General features: G+C 32.5%; 1 long non-coding RNA gene across 1 annotated transcript; it reads left to right on the top strand.

Annotated features, from left to right (window-relative positions):
- Nucleotides 1–3,131: 3,131 nt before the first annotated feature.
- On the top strand, nucleotides 3,132–14,333 carry LOC128994228 (uncharacterized). The gene is made up of 3 exons (XR_008490883.1): nucleotides 3,132–3,196; nucleotides 11,383–11,434; nucleotides 14,267–14,333. It is a non-coding gene; the product is annotated as an uncharacterized LOC128994228 (long non-coding RNA).
- The last annotated feature ends 595 nt before the right edge of the window (nucleotides 14,334–14,928 follow it).

The raw sequence follows: 14,928 nt of genomic DNA, 5'->3' as shown, positions 1-14,928 counted from the left end.
GCTTTGACATTTACACCACAACCAGAACTGTCAAAAGCCTATTTCACAGTTTCAGACAGCTGATAAAAATAAAATAAAACTACTTTGAGGTGGGTTTATTCAATCTTAAACTTTATGATAGATTATTATTTTATTATAAATGTATGATATAAGTTATTAATTATTGAATTTTTATTTTAAGGATTTTGCATATGAGTATGCATATGATAAATAACACCAATTTAGAGTTCTGCCAGTACTAACTCTTTTCTGTAGAGTTTAAAGTAGCCTACACCTTATTGTCTACAAATTGGCTAAATAACTTAGGTACGGTACATTATAAAAGCTGACAGCCTTTTTAATTTGACTTAAATTGTAAGCTTACCTTTTCCCGTCCATGTGCAGTTTGATAGTTAAAAATTAACCCTTTAAACTGGAATAGGACTGTTATGTAAATTGTGAGTATTTCCGTTGGTTAATAATCTGTTAGTTAACTCTTTCAAAATCATCGGAAATTTTGACTGTTATTCGTTTTTAAACAAGTCATTTGTTTATAAATAACTCCTGTACTTCTTTGCAATTGCTCGATTTCGAGCAACATGTACACTAGTTAGTTAATTAAAGCGATTTTTTTTACAAAAAGTATTGGAACCCGATTTTCTTTCGCTGACACATGATCAGTAATGCAACAACGAATGGACAACTGTGCCAATAACTTCAATAATTAAACTATACCATTTAGTAACAGTTTTCCTATGGGGTTATTCACACTGTGATTATGCTGTGGAAACCTATATAAAAATAGTAATTTCTTTGCAAACACCCGGAGATTGTTTGGATCACATGCAAACCTTGGTTGACATGTTGCTGTTCCGAATTAGAAAACAACGGGGAACTTTTAGGATAACAGCCTAAGCCAACAAAATAATCGGCAGAAGCCGCAAAACTCTTCGTACACCTGCAAATGTCAAAATATTGTGCCACTCGAAGCCCAAAGAGGTTTGCCAGAAAAGGCCTTCGTTGTTGGAAGCTTTCCATTTGCTCTTTTCATTCATTGGGGGTTCTACTAACTTCCTTTAAACTAGTTCAAGATTATTTAAAGTCACTCCTAATTTTTGCTGGAACTGAAACTAAATATACCCACGAAATTTTAGTAATTGCTGAAGAAATGCTGGAAAATGTATTTCTCAATCTTCAGGTGGTTTTTAATTTTTCTTTTAAATTTTGATTTTCAATAGTTATTTTTCCCATAAGATAACAGAAAATACGTAAAAAAAAACTCAAACGATTAGAATTGAAATTTTGTGAATTATAATTTTACTCTAAACATATGGTCAAACCCCAGTTACTAAAAAAATTACGGCTCAAAAGCTATTGTAACGTTTGTGATTTTACCCATAAAATATTATAATTACTCCCCCCACTTACTAATAAGGGAAGTTGACAGTATATGGGAGAAAGAATGTTAATCCACCGTTTATTATCTAGGGAACGACCTAAGCTCACAACGGTTGCTTTTGTCAGTATCTCATGTTAACTTCTTGGATAGCACAATTAATTAAAAGCAAAGTGACGAATCATCACTTAGTTTATGAACGGTCCTACTCCGGCATTAAAGCAACGTGTCATAAACAAATTTTTACTTATTGTTATCAATGAAAAATATATATTACTCATTCACTTTTACAAGTGTCTTTGAAATCATTATCGAATAGGTAAACATTGAACTAAATAAAAAAGGTTTTATTTGTTTTTTCAAACAAAGACCAAATCACCTAAAGTGTTAAAATGTAAAACAAACAAGGGACTTGTACTTGTGTTTTAGTAACAATATTGTTTGTTAAGCCTTGTCTTAAGGCTGAGTTGGAGCACAAACAACCTTCAAAGATAGAATACCGAGCAAAATCAGCAAATGCAGGGAATATGACATAGAATGAGCAATGGGTCTGGACCTCTCCAAAAGACACGGAAGTTAAAATAGACCCTGAAATTTGAAGGACATTTAAATTTCTTTGTGTTCTGGTTGTTAAAGCAAAACAATTTTTATGATGCAAAGTAAAATTAAACCTTACTTCAAAACATAATTTTTTATTGAACACGACAAACAAAATATAATGATACAAATTAAAAATTGAAAACGTTGAACTTAATTAATTTTGGTTTATGATTTGTCAGACGCTAATTATAAATAGTAAAATATTACATATAAGTACAGTTTTTAAATACATTATTTGGTTGTTTAAAGTTGTTGTTCAATAAGCGATGCCGATAGGAAAATATTCGTTCCTAGTTAACGTTTTAACAACAATAAAACAAACCGTCTAAAACGTAGATACATATAAACAATATAATCCAACTCATTGGATAGAAAAAGGTTTTTTAGTCTTATAATCTTTTCGCTTGATAAAATTTAAGTTGCAATTCAAATAATTTGCAACAAATAGTTCAGACACCCTTCAAATTATTAATATATTCATATACAACTCTTCACCTCATAAATAGGCTTCTTTCGATAGCTACATACATCTTGTATTAAAATAAAGCTACAGAAAATCAAACTAATAAGACTGTTAGTAAAGCCTTTGATAGAAACAAAATCAAATACAAGAAAACAAATCAAATTATATTTAAACCCTTGCATGGTGTAAATATTGTTCATCTCAATCTAAACTTAGTTGCTTTGAGAACACACACAAATATGTGTTATGATACATTATAAAGTGTTCCTTGCAATATAAAGGTTATCTTGGTTCAATATTCAAAACAAAACCACATCAAACACTATTTAATTTAAGTAGTAGATTGCTTATTTTGGCTTGTAATTTATATCAAATGTACTTTTTTTAGGACACCACCCACATCGAAGTTGAAGAAGAAAATGTACACCCATTTACCAGAAAATATCCACAAAATAATCCATTTCGACAATTTAAATTATAAGACCAGTGGTAGGTAAATACATCCATTTTCGTTCCGAATGTGGTAAACTTCATTGCGCCATGATCTCCCAATACCGTAACATGGAGTGCGGTTACCGCCAAAACTACGGTTCCCGCCAAAACTGGCCGAGAACAGCTGATTGCTGGGTCACGTGACTGGTGATGATACCTGGAGAAAGGTCCTTCCAGTGATAAGCCCCCCTCCCTGCTACCTCCAGGTGGACTTATATACTGAGGATGAGCTATGGATGGTCAGACCACGGATCTCCACCATGAACGTGAGTATATCTTTATCTCTTATTACTTCTCTTACTTAAAGTTTACTCAGTTCGTGGCAGCAAATACACACACATTTGAGGTCAATTTTGTTTTTATGTTTTTTTAAATATTTGACACATTTAATACACTGTATTTTTTTTACAAATCAATACATCTAGTTGTCATCGACAATAAAATGAAATGATTTACTTAAAAATCACTGTTGGTTTTGGTACAACATTTCTGTGAATGTTCCTACCTACTTAGTTTTTATGAGAACTAAAATTTGGTGAAAGTAGCTTTTATGATATATCCAGTAAAAATTTATTTCAATGACTAATTTATACTTTTATAACCAAACTGTCAAGTGCCATTAGGTAGCTTAAGAGTTATCATGTATGCATTTAAATACTTTTTACAAAGTCTTATATCCTCTCTCAAAATGTAGATAAACACTTTTTTGTTTGTGGCTTCAACAATGTACCAGATACCTGTAACAATTACTAATATTATACAAAAAAAATGGAAACTTAACAATAATTTAAAAAGTCATTGCAGCTTGGTCAAGAATACATACTTACTGAACAGAAGCTTGTTAGTGGTAAAAGTTGCAAGTAATTAATGCAATTAAAAGATTTAGTGTCCCTAACAAATATATAAACACCACAATATTTTTAAAAGATAAAAAAACACCTCAAACAATAATTAATTAAATATTAATTTACTTTAAGTCATTACAAAACTCATTGAAAGATTCAGACAAAAAATGAAAACGCTGAGAAAATTGGAGTTATTTAAAATTTATGCATTAGAAAAGGGGGAAGCTGATTTCAGATTCATGAAAGAACCACCTTACGCACACCATGGTGAAATGGGGGGTTGGATGACTTTGGGGGGGGGGGGGGCAAGGTGTCCCGACCTGAGGTGTAATAGGCTGTCAGCTGTGACAAATAGACCCGCCAAAACTACATTACCCGCCGAATAATGTGGAAATCGTAAGGCGTCATGGCAGATAAAATATACCACGGATAAAGTCACCGATATGATTCGGCTGTAGGAAAAATCGAGTGTGATGCCTCCCCTTACGAATCTAATGGCGTACATTTTCTATAAAATTAGTATGAAACGTTTTCTATGTAGGTACTATTGCTACTATTTGACATCTCCTTAAATTTAGGGTTAGGATATAGGGTTGAGCGGTTGTTGTTTAAAATAGGTGCAAACGCAAACGCTTTCCAAATCGGGTGAAAAAATGTCATTTTTGACATTTTAAAATATGAATTTTTAAGGAAACGTACACAAACCTGACTTCTGATCCAAGATTAGTTAGCTTAAAAACTTCAGTATGGTACGCAATAGTCCTTTTACTAGGGTTAAATATACGTTTATTTAGAACAATTTAGCTCAAGCCAAAAGCTTTTTATTTAAGGTTAACACCACCAGTCAAAAAACAAAATTGTTTATAGTTTATTCTTGTTTGAATCCCTAATATTTCAACACTCATACTGCATACAAACCTAATACCAGTAACACTACTTCGTCATGTAGTTACTAGGAAAAAACTTAATTTCCTCAAATTTAGGTTTTTGTAAAAATATTCTTTGTTTATATTTATTTATTTCTTTGTAATATTAACAGTCCAAGCTTTTTTTTAATTGCGTGCAAAATATATACGTGACCTTGCTGAGAGAGGGTTGATGGTTGATTTGTGACTCATAAACAATGTTGAGTCGCGCAAGAGTTGACGTTAATGAGTGGTTCATAAAGCATTGTGTTGATTAAAAACATAAACTTGTGTACCCCAGTTTATGTTTCTAATAACCTACACAGTTTACAACATTGTGTCGGAAACATTAACTTCTTTGTCTTCTTCCTGTATGAAACAAACAATAGAACATATGTTTGTTACATTTTAACATGAGTGTATTCTTTATATTTAGGGAGTTTTAATAGAGGAAAATAAATTTAATTACTTCTTGGAATCCTTAATAAGGAGACAAATAGTTCGTTGAAATTAATTTTTATTTGAGTTTCAAATTTATAATGGGTAAATAATGGAACATACATCATAATAAATATTTGATAAGATATTCGATTGAATAGGTTAAATTTATGAATATTGGTCCCTGTTTATAAAATAAAAATTAAAACCCTATATCTGTCTTCAGCACTGCATTTGTTTTTTTAACAGTTGTTAAATAAGTTAAAGCAATTACAACAAAAAAATTATACAAACAGTTAATAAAATTAAAATTAATAAAAAAAAACAATGAATAATTAATTTTTGACGAAAGTTGTATGCATACTTGAGTCATTTCAAACTTGAAGTTTTGATCCTTGTAAACTTTGTACTTTAACAAATGAAGAGTAGGTAATAATTTACCACAGCTCTACTGTCTTGTTAGGTATTAAATATTTGTAGCGTAGACACTTAATATTTTCATTTATTTGTATTCGTAAACTGTGTTATGAACTTACCACCAAAATACAATTGTTCTTAGAAATGTATGCTAAAGGATGAGGATTGAAATTAAAAATTGTTTACAGTATTTCATATCAAGAAAAGTTCATGTGCCAATTAATTAATTTTCAGCTATTTGCAGGGCTGCAAAGTTCAAACTTTCAATATGTTGTATAGTTGTACTAGAGAAAAACGTGACCCAGGTGCATCTATCAAGAACACAAGCCCATATTTCACTAAATGCATAACTCTGTCTTTTAAACTTGTATATATTACAAAATGAAACATTGTGTTACACGACGGAAGTGTCTGAATTAAGAAAACAATACCTTAAATCTGAGAACATTCTCATCTATTATACTCGTGGAAATGTTTACACGATACCTGTGTAACATGTTATGTTGTAACACTATTAGGTAATACAAGCACAATACAACTATTAGTGTAATCAAGATGTTCTAGTTATTTCTTAAAACTTAGAGGTTAAAAATGTTATTTTCTTGTTATGTCATTCAAAACTGCTTATTCAACCTAATACAGGTCAAGATATTTCCTCAGGTTTAAGTACGATTTAATATATAAACTCATTGTTTAAGGTACAAATATATAGCACTAGCTGTAACCCGCGGGCTTTGCCCCGTTTAACTTCTGAATTTTCAAGATTATCTCGTTCGCATGGCTCAATCACGTCCTGGTTGAAGTTTGTTCGCTAGCTCATTCACCTTTAGGTTGGAGCTCGTTCGCTACGCTCACTTGCCTTCAGGTTAGCTCGTTCGCTACGCTCACTCGCCTCCAAGTTGAAGTTCGTTCGCTACGCTCACTCACCTTTTGGTTGCAAATTAGCTGTTGTCATAAATAAATGTAAAAGAAATAATAGTGCTGCACCCTGTTGGTAATCCTTGTAAATTTAATGCTATTGAACATCATAGAACAGAACCAACTTGTTTAATTGAAACAGCTGTTAAGATTCAATACCATTTCTCATAAGGTTAACATGGGAAACTCCAGAGCCACTGGGGCGGAGCCCAAAAGGATTTTTGAAATAAGAATATGCCTATATGTTAATCGGGAATGTGAGCTATCATCATGCCAAATTTCAGCCCAATCCGACCAGTATTTTTCGCGTTCACTTGTCACAAACATACATCCATACATCCATACATCCATACATCCATCCATACATCCATACATCCAAACTTTCTCATTTATAATATTAGTAGGATAGTAGGATAAAATATGTAGCATATTTCAAATTTTTTATGTAGAAAATGTACTAAAATGAATCCTCATAAACACGGATAACTCCATATTTTTTATTAGATAAAGTAATGTACAAAAGTCTGTTCGATCCATAGATAATATTATTAGGCTTTTAATAACAGACCCTAACTGTAAACAGCTGATCTTCATTAGTAACGAAGCTACACGGATCATCTCTCTCCATTCTGCACCCATCCTTTAATTTATATTCAGCTCAAAGTACGTAATAACGCTGTTTTAAATAATTTAATTTTATTGTATTTTTGGCTGGCTTACCAAAAATAAAGATCTAGAAGATAGAGTTGATCTACTTTTTTAAATACTCTTGAAATATTTAGTCTTTATTTTGATTTTAAAACCAAATCTTATGGTTATAGAGTCAGTGCTTTAAAGCAAGTTAACTGTTATTATGAAGGCTAGGTAAATGACGAACTGTATTGTTACAAACTCTAAATAAATAAATTTCCAATTTTCAAATATTTAAATTTTTTAACGTTTGAAAAATTCAATACTTAGCAAAATTAATAAAACAAAAACACTAAAAACTTCTTTTCTCTTCGTACGAAGAAAAGTAATCAACAAAAGAGCTCCTGTAAATTTAACTTACAATGAAAAACACATTCACTACAGATCGAAGGACTATAAATTTCACAATTCAAAATGGCCTACAACTCATACAAAGATGGCGGAAATGTAAAAATAAACCTGGATTACGATTCTCAGCACGCCTCATGACTGTTAGCAATGTTTATGTTGTCATAAATGTGCATATGGAAGGAAGCGATAGCGGCTGTTGCCAAGTGGCGTAAAATGGTGTCGTTTCTGTATAAAGGTCACCACAGACCACCCTTCAATGCTGTTTTGTGTGTAATTTAACAGTAAAAATGAAGAAAAATTATGTAGGAATCTATCTTAGTACACTACTAACTATAGGATGTAATTTTAAACTCAATGTTAAAACTTTATTTTTTTAATTCGTCGATGTTTGTGATTTTATTGTGCTCAGAGTCATATAGCAATATGGTCTATATTTTAAGGAATAAACATTTGCATTACAATTTCTTGGATGTTCACTTTTGTTGCATAAAATGTGTGGATTTTCTAAATAAGAAATGTAATACCTATTAAATGTTTGCTAACCCTTGCACGTCAATCCATAAACAGCTTGGTAGTAGTATATTAATTACGTTACTAGTTCTGAAAAACAGGTGTTTAGTCGTGTGTGGTCGTTCCTATGCGAGACGAGGTCAAACATTTTGGTCGAGTGACGTACGATATTTTACGCCATACTAGTCTAAGTTAACTTAACAATAAAAAAACCATATATATATCCGCCGACTAAAGGACTAAAATCCCTCTCATAACCTCTAAGAGAGGTTATGTTTTTGTTTATAACCACTCATTGCCAAATATTCAGCTGTTTGGTGTCCGGTAAAAACTCATTAGACTACAGTAGTACGTAATGAAACACCTTTGATAAAGCTGGTGGCAAAAAGCTCTTTTCTGGACTAAATCCTTGCGTGGGAAGTTCGTTAAAACAGTGTCATGTAGCGTAAAAACCTTTCGCGAAAACATTGTTTAAAAACTAAAAAACATCCGTTTGTACAAAATTAAATAGATAAAAATCATACAGCATCCAAATCTAAGGAGTTATTTGACAAATACATTTGGAGTGTAATATAAGTATTATATTAAATTACTCCAATGAAAAAAATAATATGTGATTTCACCCTGTATAAATTCAATTATGAAGTATATTCACCAACCATGTAAAACAAACTCATTTCTATACTTCAGATTCCTCATTAAAAATACACTAGTAAAAAGTAACTTAAATAAATGGAATGATAATTAATTAATCTATGTGCACCCATGCAGCGTTGCAAAATAATTCATCTCCACCTGGGAAATTTAGGTTGTGGACGTTGGCAGCAATGAATGATGTATACTGATCCAACTGTCACAAACAGCTGTTTGTTTGAACATGCGATTCAATATGACATGACCAGTGTGACCTGCGGACGATTTCTCGGAGTTAGAAATAAATTGCTTTTGAACAAATATTTTTGAAACACATTTTTATTTATTCTGTTTCAAAGACCATCTTTCACTTGTTTTAACTAATATAAGCACTATGTTATGCCAGAATAGGTAATAACCAATCAATAGGTAGTTTAAGTGAGGGATTTTACCTTTTAAAATTGAGAACTAAAATGAAATATTAATTTACCTACCAAAATTTGCTCTATGTTAGAACAATGTCATCGGGAAAGTGAGCTGGAATAGTGGTAGATTGTGGGTCTTAGGTCCCGGGTTAAAATTTTGCCAATCACTATGGATTTTTACCTAAGTGATAATGCCTCAACCCTTATAGTGAAGTTTTTTTAAGTTATATGTAATACAGTTCTAGGCTAGAGCCAAGCGTCCTAATATGTAACGGTGGAATTAACATGTTATCGTACAATATAATTTTTCATTACTGGAATGAAATACCCCCGCCGCAGCAAACCTGTCAACTAAGCGAATTTCCATTTGGCTGAATTGTTTTCAACTAATTGAATGTATTTAAATAACATTATGTTTTATGATTATGAGTACCTAGGCTTGCTGCTACAGGGAGGGTAAAAAAGTGCGTTTTTTTAGTAAAATATTAATGATTTAGTATAAAATAAATCGATATTCCAAGTTTGATAAAATTTATATCTATAAACAAACAAACTATAACATTTTACAATATTCTTCTTAAGAGTAACATGGGAATTTTTAAAATATATTTTTTATTTTCTCCGTAACCAAAAATTTTACAAAAACACTTTGATATACTAAATTATTTGTTTTTTAAGCTCTTTGAAAAGCTCTAGAGAAAAATTGGGAAATTTTGTGTTTAGAGGGTCAAAAATTAGAAAAACCCATTTTAACCCCATAAAACCCCCGTAAAATCCCGTTCCCTAGGTCCGATCATGCTGGTTCGCGAACTCGTGTAAGTTTATCCCGCCTTACAAAACATGAGTCACGGTAATTTGTACGCAAACCTCTTAAATTACACCATCGTATTATTAAGTATAAGCTTCCAAAAAGACAACCCCAAAAAAAGTTATTAATTGCACCAAAGGTTTTTTAACACAAACTACTCTATTTGGAGTGGCAGGTAATTCTATGTTTTCTTAACACTTTCGCAAGTGATATTTCCCGGGACTCCTTTCCCTCGTAAAGATCGACCTTTTGCTTTCATAACTGTTATTAAAGCGATATTGTGATGATGAGGCGGTCCCACCCACAGCTGTTGTAAGAACCCCTTCTTTAACTAGAGATTACGATATGATAAACTATTAATTAGCCACCATCTGGTGTTCCAGATTGTTTCAGGGGTCCTTCTATTACTAATGAAAATATTTCCATTCGTATACTAAAATTACTACTACTATTAAACTACATCTGTATTATGTGTACTAAAATAACTCATACAGAAGTTTCTGTTAATCTCAACAGGAGAGCTAGTGTATGTAGCTGGTAGCTGACTTTCAAATAAATTTTAATACTATGATATGAAAACTCGAGGGAGAATCACTAGACAATGAAACAATGTGTTATTGTTTTATTAGTGAAAACCAAGAAAGTTTGTGTGTTTATTTTGCATCGTGATGAAAAGTAAATTAAGTCAAAAGAAAATTCATATCAATAATTTTTTCCTATATATTTTTTGACCTCTTATTGAAGTTAATTTTATTGCAACTCGAGTACACGCACAGGCCCTGCCGATGTGTAATTTTTCCTTTGTTAGAGAATGTATTTTTTTTATTCACTTTATTTCTACAGTATATAATTTTTGTTATGGATAGTATATTTGCTGTATTATTTGTGAGTAAAAAATACAATGTACTGATGTATATAGTTAATGGGAAATATTATTTCATTTCATCTCATTCAGGAAAGTTCACTATTTGTCACTTCGTAAGTTCAATTTCTAAGCTTGATAGTTGTAAATAGAATTAAGCTATTACACCTTTATGCCTTGAATATTTATATCCTTTAAACACGTTTATGAACCCTTACTTTTAGTATATACCCTTATACAAAACGATTAAAACCCTCTAAATATTTAACACCTTATCAAACTAATAATAATTATCATAATTTTCACGTAAAGATACAAAATATAAAACACAATTCAATTTAAAAGAATCAATATTGAAAAAATAGCAACACAAGAGTTTTATAACTAAATAGACGTGTCTTTAGTTAAATTACAATTTAAAAAAGTTTTAAACTAAACATTAAATATTTTAAAATATTTTTTTTTCAGAAAAGTCCGCATGTCTTGACCTATTTTTTACTATTGGTTTATCTTTTCTCTTTGTACAGTACAAGTGGTTTGTTTGCATAATTTAAATTGCATTTCAACACTGAAGACTTATTGTACAAGTAATGGTAGTTTGTACAAGCAAGGTATTGATAATGTTAATTGACTTTTTATGTTTATTCCAGACATTCTGTGTGGGCGTGGTTTTGCTTGTTGCACTTGCTGAAGTCCATTCCGGTAAGTAAAGTTTGGTAAAATAAAAAAAGAGAATAATATAGGTGAGCTGTCCTAAAATTTTCGATATTGAGGAAATAATATTTAACAATTATACTTTCTCATAATCCCCGATGGTAGTATGGTATATGTATCATGCCTTGGTATATACAATCAATTAGTTTCAGTGGTTATATACCACTGAAAGAGGCTGCAAGATTCCTTAACACATTTTAAATGTCTTGTTGGTACTAGTAAAATTTCTAGTACAAAGAATAACTAAAACGTGTAGTCCTTAAATAACTTAAATCATCGAAACGAAATATAAATTCTGTATACTTGCAATTTATAATAGTGAATAAGACATTTTCGGTGAACCAAAACTGAAATGTTCTATAAATTCTCACCAGAGCAATAAGCCTAATGTAAGCTTGTAAACATATATTGATGTTTTAAATTATCTACCAAGCCTTGTAATGTTGTGAATTTAATTTGTTCTGGGATAAAAACATTATTTGGTAATCAAAATAATAATTTTTAGTTCAGAAGTATAAGGAAGAAACACATTTAACGTGTTATTAAAACACTAATGTGAATGGAGGACCACTTTGTGTGGCAGAAACTTTTAATGTATGCCGACATATGGATAATACTTTATACAATTTGATATCTTTCCTTTAAAATTGTTTATAATACCAGTAATGTTAGAAGTAATGGAAATTACACCCAGGTAATACGTCTTTCTATGTGTCGGGTTTACCAACCGTGTAAATTTAACTAGCAATTAATTTTTAAAATATTAATTTAATATTATATTAATATTAATATTATATTTATTATTATTAATTTAAAATATGACGTTTCTATGAGAACTGAACTATCATATGGACCCCAACTGATATATTAAGGATAGAACGCATAATAATATACAAAATTGAAATAAACTGCACTCCATATTCCACTTGCATTCATGTTATCTATCGCAGCTAAAAACCCATATAATTCCCGAGATTTCCCGGAATTCCCCCTTCTCCCCTGAAAGGTACATTACAAACCACTTGGCCATCAATTTTGACGCCAGCAGCCATTAGAGAAGGCGGAGCGCAGCGTCTTCCGTGGATCTTTAAAAGCTTACATTAGGCTTTTTGCTCTGGTGAGAATTTATAGAACATTTCAGTTTTGGTTCACCGAAAAAGTGTTATCCACTATTATAAATTGCAAGGATACTGAATTTGTATTTCGTTATGATTTCAGTTATTTAAGGACTACACGGTTTAGCTTTCCTTTGTGCTATTTGTTCTTGACAATTAAAAATTATTCTAGACGAAACATAAGATACTCTTGGAAATACAATTTATACTTGTATTTAAAGATGGGTGGATTTTCATAGTTCATCTATTGGCTTTTGTTTCCCAAAATGCTACATATAGCCAATTTTTAAGCTTATGATAAAATACTATTCTATTTACAAAGAAACGAGGTAAGATTTTGTAAGCTGTGTTTAAAGTTTTGCACCCCTCCTCTTACGCCAAATACTGAAAGTTATTTGTTATTGGTAGGTTCGTCTTAAGTCTTACCTGTTTATATTCTACAGTATATAGTTGCTGTACATTTAAATTCATAAAATAGATAACACCTTTTTAACTAACGAAACGTAATTGTTCAAATACATAGAGCTTTTTTAGCTAACTTAATAGAGGGTTCATCATAGGAAAGAATGGGGCATTATTTACAAAGGAGTTCTACTCCATAATTATTTTAAAACCCCAAATAAATAACATAACATTTCACTCTAAGATGGATGACAAAATGTCCACAATTCTCGCAAAGGCATTTCCTCCAGATCCAGGGGATAGGTCAACGTACAAAAGACACCGGTTAATTCAGCTGACAGGTGCAATTCCCACGATGAAGTGGTGCAACTCGGTCGGTTATCAAAGGTCAGCAGGGGTCACAGGTCACCGGGGTCGGGGTCACGTGACCAACGTGTGATGGTTCAGTTGCACCAACTTTCACCTCACGTTGAGTAACAGGTATCCAGCGGCGATCAATGGGTTGTTGCAGTCATTGGGTTACAGCATTGCTGGAATCATTCCAGGAATTTGTGGAATAAATGGAAGATAGCTTGGTTTAGCAATAGTGTTACCAGTTAAGAGCGCAATAAATCTCCAATTTCCTAGTTCATCAGCTAAGTTACCTAGTTCCCTGGTTGTTTATTGGTAATATTTGAATTATTTACGTTTCTTGGATGACACAAATTTGTATTTTCTCAAGCAGAACTGCAGAAACATTTTTTAAAATCATAAGACTATTCATATGACTTATCATGTTTAATTAATTTTTAAAGCCTCTTACAAGTGGAAAAATATGTTAAAAAAGGTTATTTCTTGTTATTTGGTATTATAAAATAACACACAAAAATGAATACATTTCCTCCCAGATTCACTTCTGAGGTAAACATTTGATTACCATTTAAAACTAAAATCCTATAATAGTTGTCAATATTTATAACTCTTATGTATTATTATTATTTTGAATAGTAATCGTGTGATAATATTTTTTATAATTTCATATAGTTAAAGATTTTAGGCAGGATAGGATTTGTCATACTAAAACAAATTATAGGAATCTTCCGAAATATGTAGAGCTTCAAATCTCAGTTACTTTTTTCCAAATTCTCCATGTTCCTTTGTGCAAATAAATTTATATATTTCTTAATAAAATAAAACTCTTTAATTATTGTTATTTCTTAGGCAATGGTTTCCAATCCATTCTCAAACTACAGTAAATTAATCAAAACAAAAATGGAAATGTCACAATATGATTAGCAAATCTTTTGATGTTTTCCCGTTACAGGCTACATCAGTCGGGGATGGAGTAGCGGTGGAGGTGGAGGTGGATGGAGTAGCGGCGGTGGTGGAGGTGGAGGATGGAGCGGGGGCGGTGGAGGCGGCGGATGGAAGCCCAGTGGAGGAGGTTGGAGTAGTGGAGGTTAGTAACAAATCGTGCAAACTTTCGTTTTAGCGATTAATATTCCATCAATATAGTTTCCATCAAGAAGAACATGTATTGATATACAATTATGTTAGCAATATGTGTAATTTTGCGAAGTTTCTTCATTTTTGAAAATACAATTTTTTCTCAGGAGGAGGTGGGGGATGGAAAAGTGGCGGAGGAGGAGGTGGATGGAAGAGCGGCGGTGGAGGCGGTGGATGGAAGAGCGGCGGTGGAGGCGGCGGATGGAGCTCCGGCGGAGGTGGTGGAGGTTGGAGCGGAGGTGGTGGTGGAGGCGGTAAACCCACCATCATCAAGATCATCTACCTGAACAGCGGTGGCGGCGGAGGCGGAGGTGGCTATGGAGGTGGCGGACACGGAGGCGGCGGCGGCGGTGGATGGAAGAGTGGAGGAGGTGGTGGAGGATGGAGCTCAGGAGGAGGTGGTGGATCCAGCGGATGGAGTTCCGGAGGTAGTGGATCTAGTGGATGGTCGTCCGGCGGCAGTGGAGGTAATGGTTGTGG

This window comes from Macrosteles quadrilineatus, unplaced genomic scaffold (genome assembly GCF_028750875.1).
Source record: "Macrosteles quadrilineatus isolate MER2022 unplaced genomic scaffold, UCM_ALF_1.0 Scaffold_5__1_contigs__length_97177068, whole genome shotgun sequence".
Classification (NCBI taxonomy): domain Eukaryota; kingdom Metazoa; phylum Arthropoda; class Insecta; order Hemiptera; family Cicadellidae; genus Macrosteles; species Macrosteles quadrilineatus.
The sequence above is the reverse complement of the archived record's forward strand: the minus strand, read 5'-3'. Positions and strand labels throughout refer to the sequence as shown.